The following is a 13,721-nucleotide window of genomic DNA, read 5'->3' on the forward strand; positions in this document are numbered from 1 at the left end:
TTCAATATCCAGTTTGTCAACAAATTAATAATTTATATGTTGGATTCAAATCCCCGTCTCAACCAAAAATCAAAGTTAAAAAATAGGACAAAATCTGATCTAATTCAACTTTAAATGCACTTTAAATAAAGTTTGATTGAGTCCTATACTTTAACTTAGATTTTTGGCTGAGATGGGGATGAATCCAACATTCACCATTAACTTGAAAATTACATTTGAAATCAACCCTAGGTGTATACAGTTGAAGTCGGAAGTTTACATACACTTTGGAGTCGGAGGTTAGAGTCATTAAAACATATATTTCAACCACTCCACATATTTCTTGTTAATTCACAAACTATATTTTTGACAACTCGTTTAGGACATCAACTTTGTGCATGACACAAGTAATTTTTACAACAATTGTTTACAGACAGATTATTTGACTTATAATTCACTGTATCACAATTCCAGTGGATCAGAAGTTTATATATACTAAGTTGACTGTGCCTTTAAACAGCTTGGAAAATTCCAGAAAATGATGTCATGGCTTTAGAAGATTCTGACATCATTTGAGTCAATTTGAGGTGTACCCGTGGATGTATTTTAAGACCTACCTTCAAACTCAGTGCCTCTTTGCAAGACATCATGGGAAACTGAAACGAAATTAGCCAAAACCTCAGAAAAAAATTGTAGACCTCTACAAGTCTGGTTCATCCTTGGGAGAAATTTCCAAACGCTTGAAGGTACCACGTTCATCTTTACAAACAATAGTACGCAAGTCTAAACACCATGGGACCACGCAACCTTCATACCACTCAGGAAGGAGACGCGTTCTGTCTCCTAGAGATGCTAAAAGTGCAACTCAACCCCAGAACAACAGCAAAGGACCTTGTAAAGATGCTGGAGGAAACAGGTACAAAAGTATCTATATCCACAGTAAAGCGAGTTCTATATCGACATAACCTGAAAAGCCGCCCAGCAAGGATGAAGCCACTGTTTCAAAACCGTAATAAAAAAAGCCAGACTACGGTTTGCAACTGCACAGGGGGACAAAGATCGTACTTTTTGGAGAAATTTCCTCTGATCTGATGAAACAAAAATAGAACTGTTTGGCCATAATGACCGTCGTTATGTTTGTAGGAAAACAGGGGATGCTTGCAAGGTGAAGAACACCATCCCAACCGTGAAGCACGGGGTGACAGCATCATATTGTGGTGGTGCTTTTCTTCAAGAGGGACTGGTGCACTTCACAAAATTGATGTCATCATGAAGGAGGAAAATGATGTTGATATATTGAAGCAACATCTCAAGATAAATGGACAATGACCCCAAGCATACTTCCAGAGTTTTGGCAAAATTGAAGGACAACAAAGTCAAGGTATTGGAGTGGCTATCACAAAGCCCTGACCTCAATCCTACAAAAAAATGTGTGGGCAGAACTGAAAAAGTGTGTGCGAGCAAGGAGGCCTACAAACCTGATTCAGTTACACCAGCTCTGTCAGGAGGAATGGGCCAAAATTCACCCAACTTATTGTGGGAAGCTTGTGGAAGGCTCCCGAAACGTTTAAACCAAGTTAAACAATGTAAAGGCAACACTACCAAATACTAATTGAGTGTATGTAAACTTCTGACCCAATGGGAATGTGATGAAAGAAATTAAAGGTGAAATAAATCATTGTCTCTTATTCATTCTCTCTCTTCTCTTCTGACATTTTACATTCTTAAAATAAAGTGGTGATCCTAACTACCCTAAGACAGGGAATTTTTACTAGGATTAAATGTTAGGAATTGTGAAATGCGTAGTTTAAATGTATTTGGCTAAGGTGTATGTAAACTTCCGACTTCAACTGTATGTATTTTACATTTTTAGTTAGAGCCCTGGGTTGAATTGAAACAATAGCTGTTGATGAATTTGCAAATGCTACAGTATATAGGCTTAAAATGTATCATTGATGTATATAAGTGATACAGTATGGTTACATTTTATTTGCTCTGTTAAACCAATCGTTTGGAATGACTTTGATAGCAACAGTCAATATATTTTGTTATTAAGACGTTTCCCAATAGTCATTCTCACGATAGCACATTGGTAGTAAACAGTGACGAATATAAAAGCTGGGCTTGGTTAAAACCCTGGATGAGAGACCAAATGAATAGCTGTAGATCAACTCTCCAGTAGGAAGTGCTGCCCAGACAATAGTAAAATACATTTTCTAGTGGATATGAAGTTGAAGATTACAAATTACATTGAAACAACATTGATTCAACCAGTGGGATATATCTGCATCAGCAAGGGTGTTCATTCTCCTGCCATGTAATTAGGAAGGATGAAACCGGGAAGGAGAATGAATGTGCCAATGTTTGCAGTTGCACTGCATGGGCCAGGATTGAGTTTGGGAAATCCTGTTCTAGAACAGGGCTGTTCAATTATGGTCCTGGAGGGCTGAAATCACTTCTGGTTTTTGTTCTTTCTACCTAGTAGTTAATTGCCCTGAATCAGTGCCTGATTAGGAGAATATGAAAACCAGAAGCGTTTTTGCCTTTCAGGACCAACATTGAACAGTCCTGTTCTAGAGCATACTTGAGTCTCTCACTATTTCTCTCTTTCTTCTCTCTCTCAACTAGCTGAAGGGCCCTCACATGTAATCTTGCAGAGGCTGAGAGGAAGAAGAAATCATCTCAGATATGTCAGTGCTAAGGCAGAGCAAGTGCCTTTACTAACGGCAGAAATGGAGTCATTTGAGTTTGTGTCTGCCGCAACTTGTAATTTCAGACTTGTCTTGTAGGCTTCAGATCTTGCCGCGGCTGTACAGTTGTGTCCATGGCAACATTGTGTCATGCTATTGTGCTGATTCTGATGAAAGCTACTGATGATTTGAGTCTTGTATTGTGTCCCTGCACTGTGTATATGAGGGTCAAAAAAGTGAAAGGAAACAAATGTCCCTATGGACGACCTCAAATAAAAATAAGCTGCGATTAAAGGACCCAAGATGCTCTCTGTCAAATAAAGGCTGTAGGAGTTATAGAAGGATAAAGAGTATCCAAGGACATAACATCAGTTTCTGCTCAGGAATGAGCTTTTCCAATAAATAAACCACCTCAGAAGAACTTAACATTATTTCTTAAAGTAAACAGTTGCCGGAGAAGGATTGTGGTTGAATATTTGCTCCGAAGATCAAAGGCGTTGCGTTACTGGAAAGGGGGCATGACCCTGCCCCGACCTCTAACAGTAACAGATGTGGACTGTGGTGAGGTCCCCCCAGTTATGGACCCTGCTGCTGCTGTGGTTTCATTCGGGATTTTAGGGAACATCTGGCTCTGTCCTATCACTCCATCTCAGCAGCAGTTGGGACGTGACTCAGAGAGAGATGTCTACTCTCCAAGGAAGGTGGGTACTTATTAGAGGTCGACCGATTATGATTTTTCAACGCCGATACCGATTACTGGAGGATCAAAAAAAGCAGCTACTGATTAATCGGATGATTATATATTTGTAATAATGACAATTACAACAATACTGAATGAACAATGAATACTTCTATTTTAACTTAAAATAATGCATAAATAAAATCTATTTAAGTCTTAATGAAACACATTCAATTTGGTTTAAATAATGCAAAAACACAGTGTTGGAGAAGAAAGTAAAAGTGCAATATGTGCAAAGCTGGTGGATCCTTTTAACATGAGTCTTCAATATTCCCAGTTAAGAAGTATTAGGTTGTAGTTATTATATGAATTGTGATACGTCGACTATTTCTCTCTATACCATTTGTATTTCATATACCTTTGACTATTGGATGTTCATATAGGCACTTTAGTATTGCCAGCCCAATTTCAGGAGTTGATAGGCTTGAAGTCATAAACAGGCTGTGCTACAAGCACTGCTAAGAACTGCTGGCATACGCAGTAAAGTGCTGTTTGAATGAATGCTTACGAGCCTGCTGCTGCCGACCACCGCTCAGTCAGACTGCTCTATCAAATATCAAATCATAGACTTAATTATAATATAATACACACAGAACTACGAGCCCTTGGTCAGTAATATGGTCAAATCCGGAACTATCATTTCGAAAACAAAACTTTCAGTGAAATACGGCACCGTTCCGTATTTTATCAAACGGGTGGCAACACTAAGTCTAAATATTACTATTATGTCATAATTACGTAAAATTCTGGAAAATTAATTACGGTCTTTGTTAGGAAGAAATGGTCTTCACACAGTTCGCAACGAACCAGGCGGCCCAAACTGCTGCATATACCCCAAATCTGTTTGCACTGAACGCAAGAGAAGTGACACAATTTTCCTATTTTAAAATTTTGCCTGCTAACAAGAATTTATTTTAACTTAATATGCATGTTTAAAAATATATATACTTCTGTGTATTGATTTTAAGAAAGCGGTTGATGTTTATGGTTAGGTACATTTGTGCAACGACTGTACTTTTTTCACAAATGCACTTTTGTTAATTCATCACCCGTTTGGCGATTGAAGTAGTCTGGGATTCAATGATAAATAAACAGGCACCGCATTGATTATATGCAGCACAGGACAAGCTTGTTAACCTAGTAATATCATCAACCCTGCGTAGTTAACTTGTGATTATGTGAAGATTGATTGTTTTTTATAAGTTTAATGCTAGCTAACAACTTACCTTGGCTCCTTGCAGCCACATCCTTTTGATGCTGCACTCGAATAACAGGTGGACAGCCTGCCACGCAGTCTCCTCATGGATTGCAATGTAATCAGCCATAATCGGAGTCCAAAAACACAGATTAGCGATTGTTATGAAAACTTGAAATTGTCTCTAATTAATCGGCCATTACCATTCATCGATCAACCTTATAGTACTTATAGGTGGGTAGTACTAATGCTGAGTGCCAATTCATAGTATATCCTATCATCTAATTAACATAATTTTGCATGGACCAAAACATTAAAATCAAGGCATGAAAAAAGACACACATTCTTGGATCTAATCATCACAACTCTTATCTAAATGATGTCGTCTGACAAACAGAATAACACAGTTCCTCTGTAACTATAAATCCATAGCACTTATAATACAATGAAACATCAAAATTCATAGCTATTTATGAACTCTTAAAACAATCCAAACATGACAACTTAATTCACTTGTTAACATTAATTTTGTCAATTCAAGTTTCATCTGTCTTCTCACCTCAAGCTTCAGTGAACCTAGGACTTCTGCGGGAATGTCTCTTCATCGAGATTTCCACAGGTGTGTTTGGTTTGACCCCTGTGAAAGCCCATAGATGGTCTGTCAATCAAACAACGCCATACATCGTGATTGAGTCATCACACTGTGCTCCCATACTAGCCAGTCACAAGTATCACCTTCTCTCATTTTTACACTACATCACTAGGCAGGCCAAAACTCCATCCCACCAAAACAGGCATCTAGCAGGCAGTCTTTTCAAACAGCTCTTACACTTAAGTGCATTATCATACATTTCACAATTTTACAGTATTATTCCAACCTCATAGTGTGGAAATACACACTATATATACAAAATTATGTGGACACCCTTTCTTATGAGTGGATTCAGCTATTTCAGCCACACCCGTTGCTGGCAGGTGTATAAAATCAAGCACGCAGCCATTGCAATCTCCATAGACAAACAGAAGAATGGCCGTACTGAAGAGCTCAGTAACTTTCAAAGTGGCATTGTCATAGGATACCACCTTTCCATCAAGTCAGTTTGTCAAATTTCTGCTCTGCTAGAGTTGACCTGGTTAATTGTAAGTGCTGTTATTGTGAAGTAGAATCATTTATGAGCAACAACTGCTCAGTCACGAAGTGGTATGTCGCACCAGCTCACAGAACTGGACCTACGAGTGATGAAGCGCATAGCACGTAAAAATCCTATGTTCTCGGTTGCGACACTCACTACCGAGTTCCAAACTGCCTCTGGAAACAATGTCAGCACAATAACTGTTTATTGGGAGCTTCATGAAGTGGGTTTCCATGGCCGAGCAGCCGCAAACAAACCTAAGATCACCATGCGTAATGCCTAGCGTGGGCTAACAGTGTTTACCAATCTTGGTCCTGGGACGTCAATGGTTACACATTGTAACTAATAGACTAGAAACAGGATTTAACTAGTTAAAGGCTGATTTGTAATTCATATATACAGAAATATAATTTTAAAAAACAGTACACAACACTTCCTATGCATTATGTAAATACTCTAAAACCAGTTCATCTCAGTATCTAATGCCCTTCATCTGCATTGATCTGCTAAACAGGACAGGTGTAGTATCTCATCAAATGAAATACTTTTTTTGAAAGAAGTTCATAATTCAGTGTTATAAATACATGCATTATAAATATTATAATTGTAATATTATAAATACAAGTTTAATCTGTACTTCAATGCACATATGTTGTGTATTATAAAAACAGAGGGAGAAAGAGGCGGTGAGAGAGGTGTAAAAGACAGAAAGGGAAAGAAGTAAGACATAGGAGCAGGGAAGGCAGCATATGATTAATGAATCACAGTGCTACCCTAATATTCTCTCAGTTCATCACATTTACATAATAGTGTCTATAGTTGGCCCAAAGGTTATCTTAAAAGCGGGTGAGGTGGCGATGATGGGACTGGGGGTTGGCATCCTCTCTCACATCAAAACATATCTGCAGATGAGAGACAGAGAGCATGTTAAAGCCTTGTGTTTAAAAAATATATATATTCTAACATTGTTAGCCATCATAATAATCAGGAGGTGAAATGCAAAACTGACCTTGGATCATTAACTCTGGGACTACTGCATCTCTATCGGTATTTCAATGTAAAGCATCTCTTTAGTAGTACTTCTTGTTGACCTGACCAAGTGACCACACACCTCTGATCATGCTGTGTGTGCCCTCTATGTAGCCAGCTCAGATGCGGGAGGGGTTCACCGACACAGCTGATATAACCTAGAGGATTAAAGGAGAAGAGGAGAGAGGGATGAAGTGAAGTAGAGAGACTTATTGAGAAAATAAGGTAGTTCAACAGGAATCTGTGTGTGGCCTCACCTGGTGGCCACACCACACTAAGTGGCTGCAGAGTACTTTATGCTGAAAAACATGAATGGACACACAAGGACACACAATATAGCGTAGTTATAGAAACAATGAATTGTTTTACTATTCTCCATGGTTGGCCCTCTTGCCTATTCTTTGAAGGTAGGAGGAGCCACAGTTATACACCTGAGCCTCCTTACTGCACAACACAATCCATCAATCAGATGGATACATGAGTGTGTAGGTGTAGGTTATACGATGTCTAATTGTTCTACATTTTTTCAATATGGGTGATTTAAAATAGCCTTATTTGTTTTTGTACAGACATCACACCCTTACCTAAACAGCACCCTCACCTGAGAAGTTGAAATCAAAGGGAGAAAAACTGGGAATTGAATAATTGCAGTTGACATATGTAGCTATGTAAATGGAAGAATAGTCTTATTACAATGTGAATGATTCTTAAAATAGCCTTTGGTTGTGCATAGTGTAGTCTATGGTGTTGCCAGGGAACAGCACCCTCATCGAAGAAGTAGGAGGTGACGATCTCCCACACACGGATTGCCTCTCTTGCTGCGTTGTTGGACCCCATCCTTGAAACATCCTGCTGAGCAGTAGACTTCTCCTCTGGCACACGGCGATGAGTTGCAGATCCCTTCCTGGTCCTCGTGTCCATCCTCATGAAGTTATGCAGGACACAGGTAGCCTTCACACACCTGAATTCCTCCAGAAGGCAGTCCCAGGTGGCCTAGGTCACCCAACCTTGCTGTGCCCTACACGTTAACTGTAGGCAATCGTTTTGAAGGAATCTCCAGTTACAAGGTAGGAATATGGAAGACAATGTAATTATTAGACTTTTACATCACCAGGTCATTGTGGATTACTAAAGTATAATATCCCTTATAACAAATCATGATAACATTGGATTGATAGATGCGGGTAGCCATTTGATTACCTGTTCAGGAGTATTTATGGCTTGGGGGTAAAAACTTGAGAATAGTTTTTGTCCTAGACTTGGCACTCCGGTACCACTTGCCATGCGGTAGCAGAGAGAGAACAGTCTCTGACTGGGGTGGCTGGGGTCTTTGACAATTTTTAGGTCCTTCCTCTGACACCGCCTGGTGTAGAGGTCCTGGATGGCAGGCAGCTTAGCCCCAGTGATGTACTGGGCCGTACGCACTACCCTCTAGTGCCTTGCGGTCAGAGGCCGAGCAATTGCGTACCAGGCAGTGATGCAACCAGGCTCTCGATGTTGCAGCTGTAGAACCTTTTGAGGATCTCAGGACCCATGCCAAATCTTTTTAGTTTGCTGAGGGGGAATAGGCTTTTTCGTGCCCTCTTCATGACTGTCTTGGTGTGAGTCGCTCTGGATAAGAGCGTCTGCTAAATGACTTAAATGTAAACGTTAAATGTGTGTTTGGACCATTCTAGTTTGTTGTTGATGTGGACACGAAGGAACTTGAAGCTCTCAACCTCCTCCACTTCAGGCCCACAATGTACTCCACAATCATCTCCTTAGTCTTGGTTACGTTGAGGGTAGTTATTCTGGCACCACCCAGCCAGGTCTCTGACCTCCTCCCTATAGGCCGTCTCATCGTTGTCAGTGATCAGGCCTACCACTGTCATCTGCAAACTTAATGATGGTGTTGGAGTCGTGCCTGGCCATGAAGTCGTGGGTGAACAGGGAGTACAGGAAGGGACTGAGCTCGCACCCCTGGGAACTCCAGTGTTGAAGATCAGCGTGGCAGATATGTTGCTACCTACCCTCACCACCTGGGGGCAGCCCGTCAGGAAGTCCAGGATCCAGTTGCAGAGTGAGGTGTTTAGTCCCAGGATCCTTAGCTTAGTAATGAGCTTTGAGGGAACTATGGTGTTGAACGCTGAACTGTAGTCAATGAATAGAATTCTCACATAGTTGTTACTTTTGTCCAGGTGGGAAAGGGCAGTGTGGAGTGCAATAGAGATTGCATCATCTGTGGATCTGTTTGGGCGGTGTGCAAATTGGAGTGGGTCTAGAGTTTCTGGGATAATGGTGTTGATGTGAGCCATTACCAACCTTTCAAAGCACTTCATGGCTACAGACATGAGTGCTACGGGTCTGTAAGTCATTTAGGCAGATTGCCTTTGTGTTCTTGGGCACAGGGACTATGGTGGTCTGCTTGAAACATGTTGGTATTACAGACTCAATCGGGGACATGTTGAAAATGTCAGTGAAGACACCTGCCAGTTGGTCAGAACATGCCCGGAGCACACGTCCTGGTTATCCGTCTGGCCCCTCAGCCTTGTGTATGTTGACCTGTTTAAAACTTCTTATGGCTGCAATCCCGTTAACAGCCAGTGAATGTGCAGGGCGCCAAATTCAAAACATCAAAAATCTCATAATTAAAATTCCTCAAACATACATGTATATCATACCATTTTAAAGCTAATCTTGTTGTTAATCCCCCACAGTGTCCGATTTCAAATATGCTTTACAGCAAAAGCACCACAAACAGCCAAATATTTTCCTGCCAGTCACAAAAACCACAAATAGAGATAAAATTACTCCCTAACCTTTGATCGTCTTCATCAGATGACACTCATAGCACTTCATGTTACACAATACAGGTATGTTTTGTTTGATAAAGTTCATATTTATCAAAATATGAGTTTAAAATGGCGCGTTACATTCACTAGTTCCAAAAACATCCAGTGATTTTGCATAGCCACATCATTCAACAGAAATAATCACCATAAATGTAGATGATAATACAAGTTATGCACATGGAATTATAGATATACCTCTCCTTAATGCACCCGCTGTGTCAGATTTTTTTTAAATACGGAAAACGAAACCCATGCAATAATCTGAAACGGCGCTCAGAAGAAAAAGTCACAATAGCTGCAATGATGGCGTCAACATAAAAAATAAATTACATGATAAATATTACCTTACCTTTGATGATCTACATCAGAAAGCTTTCCAGGAATCTCAGGTCCATCATAAATGTTTGTTTTGTTCGATAATGTCCGTTATTTATGTCCAAATACCTTCTTTTGTTAGCGCGTTTGGTATACATATCCAAAAGCTCATTCTGGTCAGCGTTACATCGGACAAAAACTTCAAAAAGTTATATTACAGTTCGAAGAAACATTTCAAACTAAGTACAGAATCAATCATTAGGATGTTTTTAACATATAGCTTCAATTAAGTTCCGACCGGAGTATTCCTTTGTGTCTTGATGAGCAATGGAACGCAAGTGGATAGCATGAGGAATAAGCGTGATCAGAAAATGGCTGACTGCCAGACACCTGATAGATTCTGCTCTCATTCACTCCCACAACACCGTAGACGTCTCATTCAAATTTCTATAGATGGTTGACATCTATTGGAACCCCTAGGCAGTGCAACATCATTAATATCTCAAGGGGATTTCATTGGGGACTCTGGTGAATACTAACAAAGCTCAGATTTCTCACTTCCTGTTTTGATTTCTCCTCAGGAGTTTGTCTGCCATATGAGTTATGTTATACTCACAGACATCATTCAACAGTTTTAGAAACTTTAGAGTGTTTTCTATCCAATAGTAATAATAATAATAATATGCATATATTAGCAACTGACACTGAGGAGCAGGCCGTTTACCTTGGGCAACTTATTCATCCAAGCTACTCAATACTGCCCCCAGCCATAAGAAGTTATTGGTCTTACTCACGTCGGCTACGGAAAGCGTGATCACACAGTCGTCCGTGTGATCAGCTGTGCAGTGCTAAGGCAAAAACAAAAATGTGCACACCTTTGAGTCCCCAGGACCAGGACTGAGAACCACTGCTCTTCATATGTCCGCCCACGTGTTCTCGCACACCCCGAGAGCTTCTGGTCAGCGGGGTGGTGGCATCGGGATCCTTATCTCTCCCAAGTGGTCATTCTCTCTTTCTCCCCTTACCCATCTGTCTATCGCCTCCTTTGAATTTCATGCTGTCACAGTTACCAGCCCTTTCAAGCTTAACATCCTTATCATTTATCGCCCTCCAGGTCCCCTCGGAGAGTTTATCAATGAGCTTGATGCCTTGATAAGCTCCTTTCCTGAGGACGGCTCACCTCTCACAGTTCTGGGCGACTTTAACCTCCCCACGTCTACCTTTGACTCATTCCTCTCTGCCTCCTTCTTTCCACTCCTCTCCTCTTTTGACCTCACCCTCTCACCTTCCCCCCCTACTCAAAGGCAGGCAATACGCTCGACCTCATCTTTACTAGATGCTGTTTTTCCACTAACCTCATTGCAACTCCCCTCCAAGTCTCTGACCACTACCTTGTATCCTTTTCCCTCTCGCTCTCATCCAACACTTCCCACACTGCCCCTACTCGGATGGTATCGCGCCGTCCCAACCTTCGCTCTCTCTCCCCCGCTACTCTCTCCTTTTCCATCCTATCATCTCTTCCCTCTGCTCAAACCTTCTCCAACCTATCTCCTGATTCTGCCTCCTCAACCCTCCTCTCCTCCCTTTCTGCATCCTTTGAGTCTCTATGTCCCCTATCTTCCAGGCCGGCTCGGTCCTCCCCTCCCGCTCCGTGGCTTGACGACTCATTGCGAGCTCACAGAACAGGGCTCCGGGCAGCCGAGCGGAAATGGAGGAAAACTCGCCTCCCTGCGGACCTGGCATCCTTTCACTCCCTCCTCTCTACATTTTCCTCCTCTGTCTCTGCTGCTAAAGCCACGTTCTACCACTCTAAATTCCAAGTATCTGCCTCTAACCCTAGGAAGCTCTTTGCCACCTTCTCCTCCCTCCTGAATCCTCCTCCCCCCCTCCCCCTCCTCCCTCTCTGCAGATGACTTCGTCAACCATTTTGAAAAGAAGGTCGACGACATCCGATCCTCGTTTGCTAAGTCAAACGACACCGCTGGTTCTGCTCACACTGCCCTACCCAGTGCTCTGACCTCTTTCTCCCCTCTCTCTCCAGATGAAATCTCGCGTCTTGTGACGGCCGGCCGCCCAACAACCTGCCCGGTCGACCCTATCCCCTCCTCTCTTCTCCAGACCATTTCCGGAGACCTTCTCCCTTACCTCACCTCGCTCATCAACTTATCCCTGACCGCTGGCTACGTCCCTTCCGTCTTCAAGAGAGCGAGAGTTGCACCCCTTCTGAAAAAACCTACACTCGATCCCTCCGATGTCAACAACTACAGACCAGTATCCCTTCTTTCTTTTCTCTCCAAAACTCTTGAACGTGCCGTCCTTGGTCAGCTCTCCCGCTATCTCTCTCAGAATGACCTTCTTGATCCAAATCAGTCAGGTTTCAAGACTAGTCATTCAACTGAGACTGCTCTTCTCTGTATCACGGAGGCGCTCCGCACCGCTAAAACTAACTCTCTCTCCTCTGCTCTCATCCTTCTAGACCTATCGGCTGCCTTCGATACTGTGAACCATCAGATCCTCCTCTCCACCCTCTCCGAGTTGGGCATCTCCGGCGCGGCCCACGCTTGGATTGCGTCCTACCTGACAGGTCGCTCCTACCAGGTGGCGTGGCGAGAATCTGTCTCCTCACCACGCGCTCTCACCACTGGTGTCCCCCAGGGCTCTGTTCTAGGCCCTCTCCTATTCTCGCTATACACCAAGTCACTTGGCTCTGTCATAACCTCACATGGTCTCTCCTATCATTGCTATGCAGACGACACACAATTAATCTTCTCCTTTCCCCCTTCTGATGACCAGGTGGCGAATCGCATCTCTGCATGTCTGGCAGACATATCAGTGTGGATGACGGATCACCACCTCAAGCTGAACTTCGGCAAGACGGAGCTGCTCTTCCTCCCGGGGAAGGACTGCCCGTTCCATGATCTCGCCATCACGGTTGACAACTCCATTGTGTCCTCCTCCCAGAGCGCTAAGAACCTTGGCGTGATCCTGGACAACACCCTGTCGTTCTCAACTAACATCAAGGCGGTGGCCCGTTCCTGTAGGTTCATGCTCTACAACATCCGCAGAGTACGACCCTGCCTCACATAGGAAGCGGCGCAGGTCCTAATCCAGGCACTTGTCATCTCCCGTCTGGATTACTGCAACTCGCTGTTGGCTGGGCTCCCTGCCTGTGCCATTAAACCCCTACAACTCATCCAGAACGCCGCAGCCCGTCTAGTGTTCAACCTTCCCAAGTTCTCTCACGTCACCCCGCTCCTCCGCTCTCTCCACTGGCTTCCAGTTGAAGCTCGCATCCGCTACAAGACCATGGTGCTTGCCTACGGAGCTGTGAGGGGAACGGCACCTCAGTACCTCCAGGCTCTGATCAGGCCCTACACCCAAATAAGGGCACTGCGTTCATCCACCTCTGGCCTGCTCGCCTCCCTACCACTGAGGAAGTATACAGTTCCCGCTCAGCCCAGTCAAAACTGTTCGCTGCTCTGGCTCCCCAATGGTGGAACAAACTCCCTCACGACGCCAGGACAGCGGAGTCAATCACCACCTTCCGGAGACACCTGAAACCCGACCTCTTTAAGGAATACCTAGGATAGGATAAAGTAATCCTTCTCACCCCCTCCCCCCTTAAAATATTTAGATGCACTATTGTAAAGTGGCTGTTCCACTGGATGTCATAAGGTGAATGCACCAATTTGTAAGTCGCTCTGGATAAGAGCGTCTGCTAAATGACTTAAATGTATTGTAAAATGTAAATATGTCGACAGGCTTTCATAGCTCTCTTTATCTGAGGACAGAAAACCTCACAAGAAACAG

At 42.9% G+C, this 13,721-nt stretch overlaps 1 long non-coding RNA gene across 2 annotated transcripts in view; it reads right to left on the minus strand.

The window, feature by feature from the left end:
- Positions 1-5,766: 5,766 nt before the first annotated feature.
- Positions 5,767-13,721, minus strand: part of LOC124040911 — a 34,022-nt gene continuing 26,067 nt past the window's right edge. For both annotated transcript variants that reach the window (XR_006839820.1, XR_006839821.1), the window contains exons 2-3: positions 6,746-6,923; positions 5,767-6,638 (exon numbers count right to left, since the gene is read on the minus strand). This is a non-coding gene — a long non-coding RNA (uncharacterized LOC124040911). The remainder of the gene's footprint in view (positions 6,639-6,745; positions 6,924-13,721) is intronic.

Source organism: Oncorhynchus gorbuscha, linkage group LG08, assembly GCF_021184085.1.
Source record: "Oncorhynchus gorbuscha isolate QuinsamMale2020 ecotype Even-year linkage group LG08, OgorEven_v1.0, whole genome shotgun sequence".
Lineage (NCBI taxonomy): Eukaryota > Metazoa > Chordata > Actinopteri > Salmoniformes > Salmonidae > Oncorhynchus > Oncorhynchus gorbuscha.